Below are 15,911 nucleotides of genomic sequence, written 5' to 3' on the forward strand. Positions count from 1 at the left end.
CATCCACCTCATTATCAGTCTTCCTTGGCTTATACTTGTAGCATCAAAGTTATAAAACGGTCCTAGGTTCATTGACAAGTATATAAGAAAAGAAGAGAATCAAGACTACTCTAATTTAGTGGAATGAACATTTTTAACAAGACTGAGCTCCTTGGCTACAGTGTAATACAGCAGGTAGCAGCCATGGCTGTCTCCTGAACTCCTGACCCCACCTACCACTGGAAATATGTTTGCTGGTTAATTTGTCAGTATTGTCCTCAAACAAAGAGTCCCTTCCTATTGGCAGGTGCACAAAGCTTGAAAACGCTACACAAAAAGGACTCAATAAAAAAAAGAGAGATGGCCTTGCTGAGAAGGTAGTTCTTTCTGATTTTTGTAATAGACTTCACTTTGCCATGAAATTAAATTTATAATATGTCTGCTAGACACTGGGACTCCAGCAAAGCTTTGCTATTCCATGGCTTGACATTAAAACAGGCATTTTCATGGGGAGTCCATTTCAAGCCAAATAACTGGTTATGTGAAGCGTTTACAGAAATCTTTTATTTAAAAAGAAAATGTACAGGCAGTGCCATTTTCAGAAACTGTTAGTATATAGGTGCACATTCAAATTTTGTTTTCCTTTGAGAATACTCCTAAAAAGACAGATGTAACATTAGACAATGGGAAGCTTTTTGGCCTACTACCCACCTCTGTGTTTATTATTCTGACTCATAATCTAGTATTAACCAAGTGGCAAGCTGCAAATGGATCATCAAAACCCTATTTCAATAGGGAGTGACCCCATCATAATAAATATATGGCCTGTGATTTCAGCTCTGGAGTGGGTATTACATCAGGTGTTAGAGAGTACTAAAGTTAATCCATGAAGGGATCTATATCAAGAAAGTACTCACCCTTGTGCCTGAGAAATACCCAGCATACATATGTTCTGCTATGGCAAATTTAGCTGATATTGACCTACAGTGTTTGGAGATTGTACCATGGCTTCCATTTCTATTTAAGCATCCAATTTAAAAGTTAAAATAATTAAAAGAATAAAAAAGTTAAACAAATCTAGAAGAAAACTTTTGTGGATCGTGATGGGAAAAGGTGGGGAGAAGCACCACATTGCTGATAGCATGTAATTATCAGAGAAAACTCTAGGTCATATTTAAAGTGACAACATCAGGAGGTTTAATCATGCTGCAAAATATAAGAATGGGAAGAAACAGCTTATTAAACATCATGAGTTAAACTGCTCAAAAAGCAAAGAACTTCCTGTTGGCATGGGTCTTTGGGATCATCTGATTCAACTTCTTGTTGATAAATGATGAGGCTAAAGCTCAAAAGAGTGACTTGTCCAATAACAATCCTGTATCAGGGATACTCAACTAAGTAATCTTCCCACTATGATATGCAGCTTCCATACCAGATCTGGCAATAATAATACTCAGACTCAAGCCTCCTAAGGGCCTGGAAGTTTAATCGAGTTAATTCCCAATATTATTTTTTAAACAGATTTCTTTTTGTTCTGATGCTTAATATCACCCAAGCATCACACTCTGAACATTGATTTACCTACTCTGTATCACATGATTACAAGAAAACTAAAACATCTTAGAACATTGCCAACTTAAGAGAACTAAAGAAATGATTAACACAATTCCTCTATGCAAGAGCTGGGTGAAGAGAAGATTAATGAAAGCCAGCCACAGCAAACTGTTTTTGTAAGATTAACCAAGGTGAGGTCCTCACAACAGGAAGAAAGCCTGTAAGGATCACCAGTGCCCAGCCTGGACACTAGGACTGGTGGTGTAACTACAATGGTGGAGAACAGGCCAACTCACCTGGCAGGCAGGTATAGTGAATGGGCCTGCTCTCCTGAGAAGGAGCTTTGGACCCAACTTTGACAAAGATATATGGACTGGTAGGTCTCTCAGTGTGGTTTGGGTTTATTACCTCATTCCACATGTAAAAAAAAAAAACAAAAAACGAAGGCTCTGAGAGGATGCATGGTTTCCTTGAGTTCACTGTTCATTGTGCAGACAATTCCCTTCTCACAGAACATGCCTATGGCCTAGGTCCTCTCAATTTCGATAAGTATTTCATATAAAAAGTATTTAGGTCTGAGTAGCTGATCGGAGTTCACGTCCTATGAGTTTTGAGCTTTGTTTATTTGAATTTCCATTTGTTTTTCTGTGAAATGGAGGTAACATTATTTTCATAAAATGTTGAGAATTAAATGATGGATTACATTTGAAAGTATTTTGAAACAATAAAGTGATGCACAGACACAACCTTTATCACCTAATCCCCTCTGGGAGAATCCATTTTTAAAGTTATATATAATACTATTTATGGCAAGCATGACAGGGCATTATGAAGGATATAAAGTATAAAATATATCCGTAGCTTGGGGAACATTGTCATTTGGGAAGGCTGCATGAATTTCTAGTGAGAAGGATCTACCACAGGGATTTGAAAACATTTACAGGTACAGAGCCTCTTGAGTATTTGATGAATTCCCTGGACAATAGTCCCAGAAAAATGCACAAAACATGCAAATAAACACAGGACTTTAAATAAAATTCCAAGTATTTTTCAAAAGCCCAAGTTAAGAACATTGCTCAAAACAAAACTCTCTGTAAAAAGAGAATCATCTGTCCAATTTTGAAGCACTTTATTTTTCTGTTGTCAATAAGACACACCAAACCATAAATCGAGTAGCATTTTAAAAGTCACACTGAATCTAGGCCCCAAATACTAAGTCACCTCCACCTACTTAACTTGAAAGGAATAATAAAACATGTATGATTATTCCAGATTGATTTAATACAACAGACAATATAAATCTCTTTAAGTTTCTGAGCTAGAAATCATAGATCAGAGCATAAAGAGAAGTAACTATAATTAAAGGGAATCAATGCAACTGAAAGCATTTTGAAAATTTTAAAACATTGAACATGAGTAGTGTATTAATTAATATAAAAATAAGAAATTTCTTCTATTGAGTAGACAAATAGCATTATTAACTTATTTCTGAGAGCCAATGAATCACATTGCTGTTTATAAATTACATTTATACATTCAAACACATGATCTGATATGTGCATGTAGAATCCAGGATTGGCTGATTCTTTATGACTTATTTCTATCTAAAACCACCTCATCGCTGAGTCCTAATTATTGCCATACTTACTATAACTGAATGCCTCAGAACAGTCACCTCACATAAGAAGGCAATTTGTAAGATCTCTTCAACCTTTACTTGAAGAGTCTTTTATTATAATGATAAAGAGCCTTGAAACCACCTCCTATGATGAACAGCTCAAAGAACTCTACTTACACAATGCTATTGTGAGTAGCTCTATTAGCACTTCTTCCTGGATTCTAATTATTTGTTTATATGTCTGTCTCCCCATCTAGATTGTGAGATTTTCCAGAAAAGGGCCTGTGTTTTATTGAGTTTGGTATCCATATGTCTGAACCTACAACCTAATATATGGTTGGTGCTCAATAAATCTTATAACAGAAGAAATAATAGATTAATTACAACGAGGTCGATTTTGATGCAACATAGAGGATAACACTAAAAATTTTCAGCATCATTAAGAGTAGTAGTCCAGCCAATCTTGTGTGTAGTCAGTAGCTACATAATGAAGATGGTATGGACAGAAAGTCCTGGCTTATATAAAGGGTTATGTGAGAATACTTTCCTGGAATATACAATTCGTTAGTTCTATCATTTTCACAAACACTGTGTTGGCAGTGTATTACATTTCCCTTCTTGAGATCCACACTGAGGTATTCTGAATGCTTTTCATACATTATTCTTTATGACTTTGCAAATGGTTTGTTCTTTCACAGATTGGTTTTTAATACTGCAAAAAAAAAAAAAGGTAAAGCATTCCTGACAACCTAAAGATAAAAAAATCATAGCAATGCAAGTTTATAACCCACAGTTAGAAATGAACACTTACTAATTACATAATTGTGAAAAATTGCTTTCCTCAATGCCTAACTTTGATTTCTTAATAATACGAGTAAATTAAATGTGCTTGATAACAATTGATAAACCTCAAAAGATATTAAATGTTCAGCCTGCAAGCTTGACTTTGTCTAGAAACAATTTTTTAAATGTATCCTTTGCTTCTCATACTGATCAAAGAATTAGAGAGTTTGATAAGTTTAAATACTAGTAAATGAAGCCTTACCCTACTGATGTTGTGTGTAGAACAATGGACTAAATGGTAAAGGATAAAATTTTCCATAAAAATTCTGTCCATGTAACATGTTTTAGGGCGCAAAGGAACGGCTTCGAAAGGGGGCATTTCCCCTGAGGAGGACCAGGAATCTTCCCCCAGCCCGCGTGCACGACCCGCCGGTGCGCCATGGCCCGCGGGTAAATCTGTTTAGGGGAGAAACCAAGATGACGGCATAGGTAAGCACCTAAACTGCTGCCCCGCACAAGGGACACCATCCAGAACCACAGGAAAGCTGGCTGAGTGGAAATTCTACAACTAGAAGGAAAGAGGAAAGCTCATGGAGAAGGAGCGGCAAAGAGCTGAGGTACGGAGACACGCGCACGCAGAGAGGAAGGGCGGTGGAGTGCCTGGCTGGCTTTCTCTGGTGAGAGGGGGAAGGAAGTCCCCGACTGCACTGAACTCCAGTTCCGACTGCACTGAACCTCAGTTCCAGGCGAAACCCTGTGGACCCAGGCTCATACAGGGGGAGTTTGGACTGTCAGGTGGAGAGAAAGGCACACGGAGACTCAGAAACTCAGAGACTCAGGGGAGCCGCAGAGGCAGGGGTCTGGAGGCGCGAGTGCGCACAAGGACTGACTGCAGAGGTTACCACTGGCTGTCCCTGGTGGAGGGGAGTCGGAGGCTTCTGACTGCACTGAACCGCAGTTCCGGGCGAGCCCTGGGGACCCACGCTCTTACGGGAGAAATCTGGACTGTAAGGTGGAAACTCGGGAACCGCGGAAGGCAGAGGTCTGGAGACTCCCGAGCAAGGGCAGGGCTGACAGGAAGCCAAGACTGTCTGCTCCGCCCTGAGACTCCACCCCTTCCAAGCTGAGCACAGAGGCCTTTGCAATCTGGCAAGGCTAATCCTATAAGGCTGTCTCCAGCATCGAAAATCTCCCAGTGTAGACACAGCTGATCCTCACAGCCAACTGGCTTGCAGGTCAATTCCTCCCAGTGATACAAACAACAATCAAGACTTAACTACAACAAGGCTGTACACATAGTCCACAAAGGGGTGCACCAAGAGTGTCCACCTCAGGTTAACTGGGGAGGCCGACCCACTGGGCCATAGAGAAAACCTAGCACACAAACCTACCCTACCAACTCAGGGAAGCAGTGAAAAATGGGGAGACGAATAAACAGATCACAAACGAAAGAAATGGAGGAAAACAAATGACTGGATATAGAATTCAAAACCACGGTTATAAGGCTTTTCAAGAATATCTTAGAAAAGGCCGATAAATATAACGAGACCCTCGAAGATATGAAAAAGGACCAACTAGAAATTAAACATACACTGACTGAAATAAAAAATATTATACAGAGACCCAACAGCAGACTAGAGGAACGCAAGAATCAAGTCAAAGATTTGAAATACAAAGAAGCAAAAAACACTCAACCAGAAAAGCAAAAAAAAAGAAAAAAGAATCCAAAAAGTTGAAGATAGTATAAGAAGCCTCTGGGACAACTTCAAGTGTACCAACATCAGAATTATGGGGGTGCCAGAAGAAGAGAGAGAGCAAGATACTGAAAACCTATTGGAAGAAATAATGACAGAAAACTTCCCCCACCTGGTGAAAGAAATAGACTTACAAGTCCAGGAAGCGCACAGAACCCCAAACAAAAGGAATCCAAAGAGGACCACACCAAGACACATCATAATTAAAATGCCAAGAGCAAAAGACAAAGAGAGAATATTAAAAGCAGCAAGAGAAAAACAGTTAATTACCTACAAGGGAGCACCCATACGATTGTCAGCTGATTTCTCAACAGAAACTATGCAGGCCAGACGGGAGTGGCAAGAAATTTTCAAAGTGATGAATAGCAAGAACCTACAACCAAGATTACTCTACCCAGCAAAGTTATCATTCAGAATTGAAGGGCAGATAAAGAGCTTCACGGATAAGAAAAAGCTAAAGGAGTTCATCACCACCAAACCAGTATTATATGAAATGCTGAAAGGTATTCTTTAAGAAGAGGAAGAAGAAAAAAGTAAAGATAAAAATTATGAACAACAAATACATATCTATCAACAAGTGAACCTAAAAATCAAGTGAATTAAAAATCTGAGGAACAGAATAAACTGGTGAATATATCAGGGGCATAGAAAGGGAGTGGACTGTTAATTCTCAGGGGGAAAGGGGTATGGGGGTGCAGGAAAAGACTGGACAAAAATCGTACACCTATTGATGAGGACAGTGTGCGGGGAGGTAAGGGCAAAGGGTGGGGTGGGAACCGGGTGGAGGGGAGCTATGGGGGGGAAAGGAGAAACAATTGTAATAATCTGAACAATAAAGCTTTATTAAATTTTAAAAAAATTCTGTCCATGTAAATTTTAAACTAGACATACTCTTCACTTAGGCAGAGCTTTCTTCTTCAATCTGTGATCCATGAACAAACAGAAAAATAAATACAGCAGTTAAATCTAGAGCAGAGTGGGGAAAAAATGGCCTCAATAAATGTCTATAAATTAAAACAAAGTTGGGGAGCAAGGCAAACACCTGTTTCAGAAAACAGAGTCCATAAGCTCCAAACAGGAGAATATGTACAGAAATCTTTTTGACTCTCTGACATGTGAAGAGTAACAGCTAGGGGAATATCACCATGAAGAACCAGAATCAAACAGCAGTGAATCAAAAGGGTCCTGCATATATGTGGCCTAGGAACATTGGGGTCAGTCCCAAGAAGTGAATTAAAACACAGAGGACAGACTGACACTAAGTCTAAGTCAGATCTGGAAGCCCAGAGGTAGGCTGGCTTTACATAAAGGCACACTCATAAATAAGGCTCTCTGCCCTATTTCCTACAGCGAGCTAGATAGATGCTGAGCATAATCTGTTTCAGTCCTGTAGATGGATCCTGTTCTGTATCAAACAATGAGGGAAGATGCTATGATCAAATGTTGACTATGTTACAGGCTCCCCACTTTGGAAGGAAAGAGTAGAGCATGTTCTCTCCTGCTGGATCTGGGGCTCTGGGGGTGGCGGTGTGATATAAGGTGGCACTAAAAAAGATCTGAAATTCACCAAATCAGTCAAAGATGATATTCAAAATATTCAAGCATCTAACCAATTAGAATAGACATTCCAAAACTGGGATACCGGGTATGAAAGACAGTACTGGAGTACAGTGCATACCTTCTGAATACCAGCCCTGCATCATATAATGAACCAACTCAGGATGAAAAGGGCCTCCCTTACTTTGATTCAACTTCACACCACCAAAGACCTACTATGTCCTGGACTTTTTTTACATTTCCAGCGTCCCTTAAAGTTCACTATTATGTTTTGGGGAAGGGAGTAGGGCAGATAATACATGGTAAGTGGAAATGGGACATTATTTGTCCCAAGTTCTGACAATGTATAGAACTATACATACAATAGGAAGAATAAACATGAAAAAGACTAAATGTAACACAAAGAGAAATATAGAAGCTTTATTAGAATAACCAGTGGAAGTGGGGAAAGTAAATTGATTTATTTGGTCTGGTTTTTCTCACTGGACTAACCTTTAAGTTAGTGAATCTGTAAGAACAAGAATCATATCTATTTTACTTAAGAATCATTATATCTCTAGTGCTTAGAACACAGTAAAAACTCATTAAATTTTTAATCAGTTTTTAACCAGTAAACACACACACACACTCTCACACTCACATATCCCACACATACATTTTGAAGAACAACTATTTCTGGCATTATGACAGATTAAATAATTTGTTTAATCCTTCCACTAAAACAACAAAAATATGAATAAAACATTTTTAAAACTTGTTAAATGCATGGATGAACTAGCAAGAAAATAAGGCATAATCAATCATAAGAAGTAAAAAAACAAAAAAATTAATGAAATCAGGAGCCCAGAGAATGAAGAGTTTAACAAAATCTAGTTAATTTGAACTTTTTTTTTTTTATAAGATTTCTCAGGGCACATCTGACAAGAAACAAAGCACAGAATCTGCTCAAGAAATAAAATCTAATAAAAACACTCCAATCTCCTTTATAGAGTTGGCCTTCAAAGACTACAATCTCAAGATAAGGGTAACCTAGACATATTCCTTCACTGTTATCCTCTGAGTCTAGGAAATCATGGCTTAACAATTGAAACTCAGGACTATGTGTAGAAAAAAAAAAATGTTTCCCTCAAGAATTTGTAGTCACTAGCCAGCCATCTTGGTTCTGCAACCATAATTCTCATTAACTAGGGAATTAAAACAAAACATTCAAGTCAAGGATTAACTTTAAAGCAATGCTCAGTTGACAGTATCCATAAATACTGAGTAAAAGGAAAATAAACTTTCTCTTGAAGGAATCAATCAATCCAAGTTTCAAAGAATGCTCACACTCTCAAGGAATATGAGCATTTGGTTTAAACAATTTTATAATTACCCTATATAATAAAAGGCTAATATGCAAATTGTCCCCTCGACGGGGAGTTCAACCTGAAGTTCAATCGGGAGTTTGACCAGGGGGTGGGGCTGGCCCACCAACTGCCCACAGCCCCTCTTCAGGCCAGCCCAGCCTGATTGGGGCAGGTTGGCCAGACCCCACCTGTGCACAAATTCATACACTGGGCCTCCAGTAAATACATAAAGAAGGCATCAAAAGAGAGAGAGAGAAAGCATACAAAGTTATAAATATAAATACATTAGTTTGGTGTTATCAGACATAAAAGGAAATAACTAAACAAGAAATTAAAAGTTTATATATTGAAATTAGAAACTCAGTGCAGAGTTATAATAACAGACTAGAGGCCCGATGCACAAAGATTCATGCAAGAATGGTCCTTCCTTTCCCTGGCTGCCAACACCACCTTTGCGCCCTACCAGAGCTGCCTTTCTGCCTTTGCTCCAGCCCAGAGCCGCCTTTCCACCTTCCCATGCTGCCCAGAGGCCCGGAAAGGCTGGGGCGGTGCGGAATGCCTGCGTCATCGCCATGGCAATGACGTAGGTGTCCCGCCCCGCCCCCAGCCACTCGGTGCCTGCATATGCAAATTAACCTGCCATCTTTGTTGGATTAATTTGCATACTCACTCCTGATTGGCTGGTGGGCATCACGAAGGTGTGGTCAATTTGCATTTTTGATTAGTGTAGATTACACATAGGCAAAGAGGTAACTACATATTAGAATATAGAACAGAAAATATTACCTAGAATGTATCACTGGGAAATTATGAGATAGAGAATATAAAAGGGAGAATAAGAGATAGGGAAGACAAAAAGAATAGGTCTTAAACAGGTGCCATCAGAAACCCAGAAGAAGCTAAAGGGAATAAGAGAGACATAATATTGGACCAGATAATGGTAGAGCGTTTTCCAAAGCTGAAAGACATTAAGTTATAGACCCAGGAAACCTAACAAATTTCAAACTGTACATATGATATGAAGCTCATAGCTAGTCAAAGAGAATGCCAAAGCAAAGATAAGGTCATAACAATAGAGAATGAAGATAGATCACCTTCAGAGGAAAAAGAATTAGACAGAAAATTAACTTCTTTACAATAATAATGGAAACTAGAAGCCTGTGTAGCAATCTGGTAGTCTAAATTCTAATATTCCCTGCCTCTGGTAGACACATATCTTCTCCTAGTTAATCCAAACACTGCTGTGAATTATAAATCACATTTTGAAATGTAATTAAAATCCTAAATTAGTTGACCTTAAGATAGAGAGGTTATATAGATCTATCTTACATAATGACATGAACCCATTAAATCTGGTCTGGAGATCAAAGACAGGGGATTTGATCTGATTTAAAGGTGGAAAAGACCACATGGCAAGGACTATGGGAATTCTCTAAGTACTGAGAGCAGCCTCCCACAAACAGTCTGGAAGGAAACAGAAGACCTCAGTCCTTCAACCACTAGGAACTGAATAAGAATGAGCTTGGAAGAAGAACTTTCCCCGGAGCTTCCAGAAGCTAGACAACACCTTGATTTCAGCCTTTACATATCCTGATTGAAGGAACCAGTCATACTGTGCCAGAATTCTGACCTATAGTACTGGAGCTAACAAACAATTGCTGTGCTATGTTTGTGGTAATTTTTTACACGGCAAGAGAAAACTACAATGACAAAATTACTATAAACCTAGAATCTTTGTACCTATCAAAAATATATTTCAAAATATATTTTGTTACAGTCCTAGCAACAACTTCCATCATTCCAGAAAATAGCCACTTTGAAAGCAGCTGAAGTGACCTTAAAAGATCAGATTTTTAAAAAATCTTTATTGCTGAAAGTATTACATATACATGCTTTTTTCCCCATTGACCTCTTCTAGCTACCCCCCCCAACTGCGACTGCCCCCCCCCCTGCCCCAGGCCTTTACCACCCTATTGTCTGTACCCATGGGTTATGCATATATGCATACATGTTCTTTGGTTGATATCTTTCACCCACCCTCCTCCCACTGCTCTCTGAGATTCCACAGTCTGCTCTATGCTTCTAAAGAAGAAGAAGAAGAAGAAGAAGAAGAAGAAGAAGAAGAAGAAGAAGAAGGAGGAGGAGGAGGAGGAGGAGGAGGAGGAGGAGGAGGAGGAGGAGGAGGAGGAGGAGGAGAAGAAGAAGAAGAAATCAGATTTTTAAAAAAGAGAAATAATTTTACCTGTGTTTTGTAAATAAATAAATAAATAAATAATTCACCTTGCTCACCTTTGGAAGAAGGAGTGTCTGGTGATTGGTGGACAGTATGCCGGTGCCTTCTGCAGCCTGTGGGATGGGTGTTCCCAAACCCCACTGCTCTGGCAGGGCCTTCTTGTAGTAGCAAATGTGGATGGGTTTGGAGGTTTCATTTGCTTGGCATGGAGGGAGGCTGCCAGCTGCAGAATCTGCCTACCTCCCCATCCTCCATTTAATCAAGTGTGTGATTCTCCCCACCCCTGACTTAAGGTGCCCCTGCTGGCCGAGTCCCCCGGGAGTGCGTCCCTGGGCTCCTTCTGCTTGGAGCTTTGTCTCATCATAAATCTCTGTATTGTGCTTTGATGCAGTAGTAGACATCTATGCGTAGCAATATTTCCAGTTGACCAAATACTCTAATCTTCATTTATATGCAAAATAAATTGTTTTAAGTAACATTTGATATAGCAAGCTGATAAAAATGGTATGAGTGTAGTCGATTTCCTCCTTGTATGACCTTGTATACTGCATGTTTTTATTCCTTGACAGGGCAGGATCTAGTTTCCAGGGCAGACACAGTGGGGGCCACTGAGGAGCCTGGGTTCCTCCTAGCAAGCCCAGGCCTGAGCCCTCCAGATGCCTTACACCTACCCTGTGCTCTGTCTGGGAGGACAAGGGCTCTTAAACATGCAGGGTTTCTTTATTCCTGCAAATTTTGGACCAAGGTTTTCAGCCTTTCATCTGCCCCTAATTCTGGGACTTCTTAAAGTGAAACAATAGCCCTCAAGCACTAACTGTCCCCTTTACCTGGTGTGGTCCTGACACAGGGTTCAAAGGGGGCTTCCCTGTGCAGGCTGGCGTCTCTTCTTAGGGCCTGGACCCATGAGTTTTCATGTTGGGGTGGGGACAGGCTGTAAATATTTATAATTTTTTTAAACCTGTTGTAAGACATAAGGGCAGCAAACGCAGTGTTTTATGCTGACACGGATGCATATTTTAATACGAGCGATTACAGGCCCAGGACTGTAACATGGAGCATGGTATCTTCCACTGCCTGCCTGGCAGCTGGTGATGCTGAGAGAACGGAATTAAAGTGATTTCATAACATCCCAGCAGGCTTTCTGTTCACATTGTAGAAGGCAGTTTGGCCAGACCGTACTGGACTTCGAATAAACTCTCTGTTATATATATCCCTAAAGTTTTTAATGAACAAATCTGTGCTAATAAAAATTGTAAAAGATATACTTTCCACCTATTGATGGTGTGAAATGCAAAAAGGGATAAAGAACTAAAAAAGTGGTAAGTTTGCAAATATATTGAAACTGACATTACCTGTAAAAAATAAAATAAAAAATTATAGAGTTAAAATATATAGGTTCAGTATATAAAAGTGATATACTAAAAGAGCCAGGAAATTTATAATTTTGATTTGAAAAAAAAATAAATATAGAATTTCTAGGGGAATCTCTTAAAATACAATGTATAATTTAGAATTAATAACAAAAGAAGCATTTTGGGTGAGAAAAGAGTAATAAATTTTAAAAAAGGGAAAAGCACACAGAGAAAGATCACATTCAAAGAAAAAAAATGATAGAAAGAAAAGCAAATAAATATTAATCCAAGAAAACAGACTACATATCTTGGTTAAAGAACTAAGATAGCAAGACCAAGCTTTTGAAATTTCAGCCACACATTATTTTCAAGATGTGTACCTAAAACAAGAGGATTCAGAAAGGTTGGAAGTAAATTGTTGATAAAATAATTACTTATCAAAAGAAACAAGTAGGCTACCTGTGATTTAAAAAAAAAAAAAAAGATCAATGAGTTTTGTTTCATAAGAAAATATAATGATTCTAAGTTTATATTACCTACTCACAAAACCTTAAAATAATATAATAAAGTAAAAATGATAATAATTTCAGTAAGTGGACAAGCCCACCAGCATACTGAAAAGTTTTACTACAACTTTTTAAGTAGCTAATTGATCAAGAGGAGAAAACATCAAGATGGATACAAAAGTTCTGAATGAAATAATTAACATGCATTATCAAATGGCCATATAGAAAACATGTATTCTAAAACTAGAGAATATACAGTTTAATCACATATGTCACATTTATGAAATCTGGGCCATAAAACAAATCTTGAAATATTTCCAAAAAATTAATATAGAAACCATATTATTCCACTACAGAGTAAATAAGTTAGAAATAAATAACCAAAGATAACTATAAAAACTTTTTTTAGAAAGAGTTTGGATATTAAGGAACACACTTCTAATTTGTGAATGAATCAAATAAATAAAAATTTATAAATATCTTTAAACAATAATAAAATCTTATTAAAATCAGTGGGATACTGCTGAAGTGGTACCTTCAGGCATATCTATCTATAGCTTCAAATAAATTGTAGATAAAAGTGGAAATTAATGAGTTAAGCATCTCACTTAGATTATAGAAACAATAAATAAAACCAATGAATGAAGAAAGAAGGAAATAGGAAGATAAGAGCAAAAATAACAAAATGAGAAGCAAGCAAGAAAAAGAGATCTTAAAAATGGATCATTAACATGCTGACTTTATCCTAGCAATGAAAAGTTATTTAATATTAGAAATGTCAATTCATCATATTAATGGCGTAATAGAGGTAATTTATTTATATGCTTACCTCAATAGATGAATCAAGAGCATTTGATAAAATTTAATACCCATTTCATGATAAAAATGCTTTCCCCCAAAAAAAATAATAAAAGAAAACTTCCTTAGCTTGATATACACAATTTACACAAAATTTGCATCAAATATTATACTTGTTAGTAAAAATTGAGTGGTGACTATCAGAATCAGGTAAAAAAATGCCCACTTCTACCACTTCTATTCAACAACATATTGACAATTCTAAACAGTGTAGTAAGACAAAAAAAGAAGTGAAATGAATTAGAAAGGAAGAACCAAGACTATCTTTTTTTTTGTTACATACAGATTAGATGATTCACTAGAAAACTATTTAGAATCAATGGGAAAAATTCAGCCTTCCTAGATTTAAAAGAATTGTCAACACACAAGTCAATTACATTTTAATATGTCAGAATCATAGTTAATAAATGTATTTTTTAAAATGCGTCTGTTATAATAGTATGAAAATTATGAAGTATCAAGAAAGATGTTTAGTAAAATCTGTACACTAAATCCTTAGCTAATATTTAAAAATAATTTTGATAAACATTAAAAAAGACTTAAATAGAGAAATATACATCATGTTCATGTTTTGGAAGACTATCATCTAAAAATTCTCTCTAAATTGGTTTCTAACATCAAGTGGTCTTTTCAATATGTTTGCTGATACTTTTTATTAAAATGGATCTTTAACATATCTTACATAAAAATCAATTCCAAACACATTAAAGATTTAAATGTCATAAACAAAGCAATGAAACTTATACAGGAAACAGTATAAGAAAATAACTTTATGACCTTTCACTAAAGAATTTCTAAAGTGAAAAAAAATCCAAGCCATAAGTGGAATAATAAATTAATTTGACTACATTACAATTGAGAACTTTAAGATAATGTAAAAAAAAAGTCCACATATAAGCCACGAGGTGAGATAAAATACATAAACAATCTTGGTTTGCCACTAGTGGCCTATATGGCACCTTTGGACAAATTAGTAAAGGCATCATTACTCAAATTGTTTGTGGGCTTAATTTTGTACAGCCTGAATTACCTCAGTAGGCCTCACCCATGCCTTTATATCCCACATTCCCACATTCTCACCTAATTATGTGCACACACGTACTCATGCCTTCTTCAAGATACTGGGCACACATACCAACAACAAACCTTCAATGCCCTCTTTCAACCTCTTAGGTGAGGCCATCATTTTAAGCAGAGGTAGGAACTGAGCCTCCAAGATTGGAGGCAGGAGAGAGAAGTGATTTTACAGGAAGCTCAGGGCTCAGTGTTAGCTTTCCCACGTGTGTGCATGGTGATTCGTAGTTGTGCACAACCATGTGGGATTTTGAAGGAATGGACCCTCCCACTACGCCAGGTCTAGGCCCTGCCTGCATACTAGCATATAAGTTCATAAAATAGGTCAAACATGAACATGATGAACATGTGTCTTTAGATGTGTTGTCCTATGCAGTATGTAACCAATTATGTATGTGCACATGTATATGCTGACCCTGAAAATTCTCCCATAAATCAATGTGAAAAACTCAAACAACCTAATAGAAAATAAACAAAATACATGAGCAGGAACTTCACAGAACAGGAAAATGCCAATACACATGTGAAAGGGTGCTTAATCTCATTAGTAATTAAGGGGATAAAATGTTACAGGGTTCTATTTCACACCCATCAGTTTGGCAAAATGAAAGGCTGACAAGTATTTGTGAGGCTGTAGCAAACTGGGAGCATTACCAGTAGGAGTGTTAATTGGTACATTCACTTTGGGAAATAATTTTGCCTTATAAGGTAAAGTCAAAGTTGTTCATACCTTAAGAATCAGCAATTCTATTCTTAGGTATAAACCTTTGCATGTGAGCACCAAGATGCATGCTCAGGGATGTTCGTCACAATACAAATTATAATATCAAATAACTAAAAATTGGAAAATAATGTCATTCAACAGTAGGAAAATTAGAAGTCTGAAAATGATGCTGCCAAGTGCCATCATTCTATCGAGGCAAGGCTTTACAAGGACTCACCCTGACCCTCTTTTACAGGGGGATGAGTCCATTGGACCAAAGGAATACACCAACCTCCAGAACATACTCCACCGCTGAATCATGTTCAAGGGAATTGGCACTACACAACATCCACAAGCCTGCATCCATGGCTCATGCCAGTATTTGTCTGAACCAAGGAAAATGTGCCACTTATAAGCCTGAGGAATGGTCAAGGAGTGGCTGCTGGTGGAGGACAGGAGAGTGGGCATTAACAGAGCTAGGAAGATGAGCCTGGGTATACACATATGTGCATGGGGGATGCAACGAGAAGGTAAAGGGGTAAGGCTATGGGGACTAAGGGCCAGTCCCTCTGTGTTTCGGTGCATACAGTGAGG

The 15,911-nt window shown here is 37.8% G+C and overlaps 1 long non-coding RNA gene across 1 annotated transcript in view; it reads right to left on the reverse strand.

The window, feature by feature from the left end:
• LOC308236977 overlaps positions 1-15,911 on the reverse strand; it is a 354,070-nt gene that overhangs the window by 211,436 nt on the left and 126,723 nt on the right. The window lies entirely within an intron of this gene.

Source organism: Plecotus auritus (assembly GCF_963455305.1).
Source record: "Plecotus auritus genome assembly, chromosome: 11".
Taxonomy (NCBI): Eukaryota; Metazoa; Chordata; class Mammalia; order Chiroptera; family Vespertilionidae; genus Plecotus; species Plecotus auritus.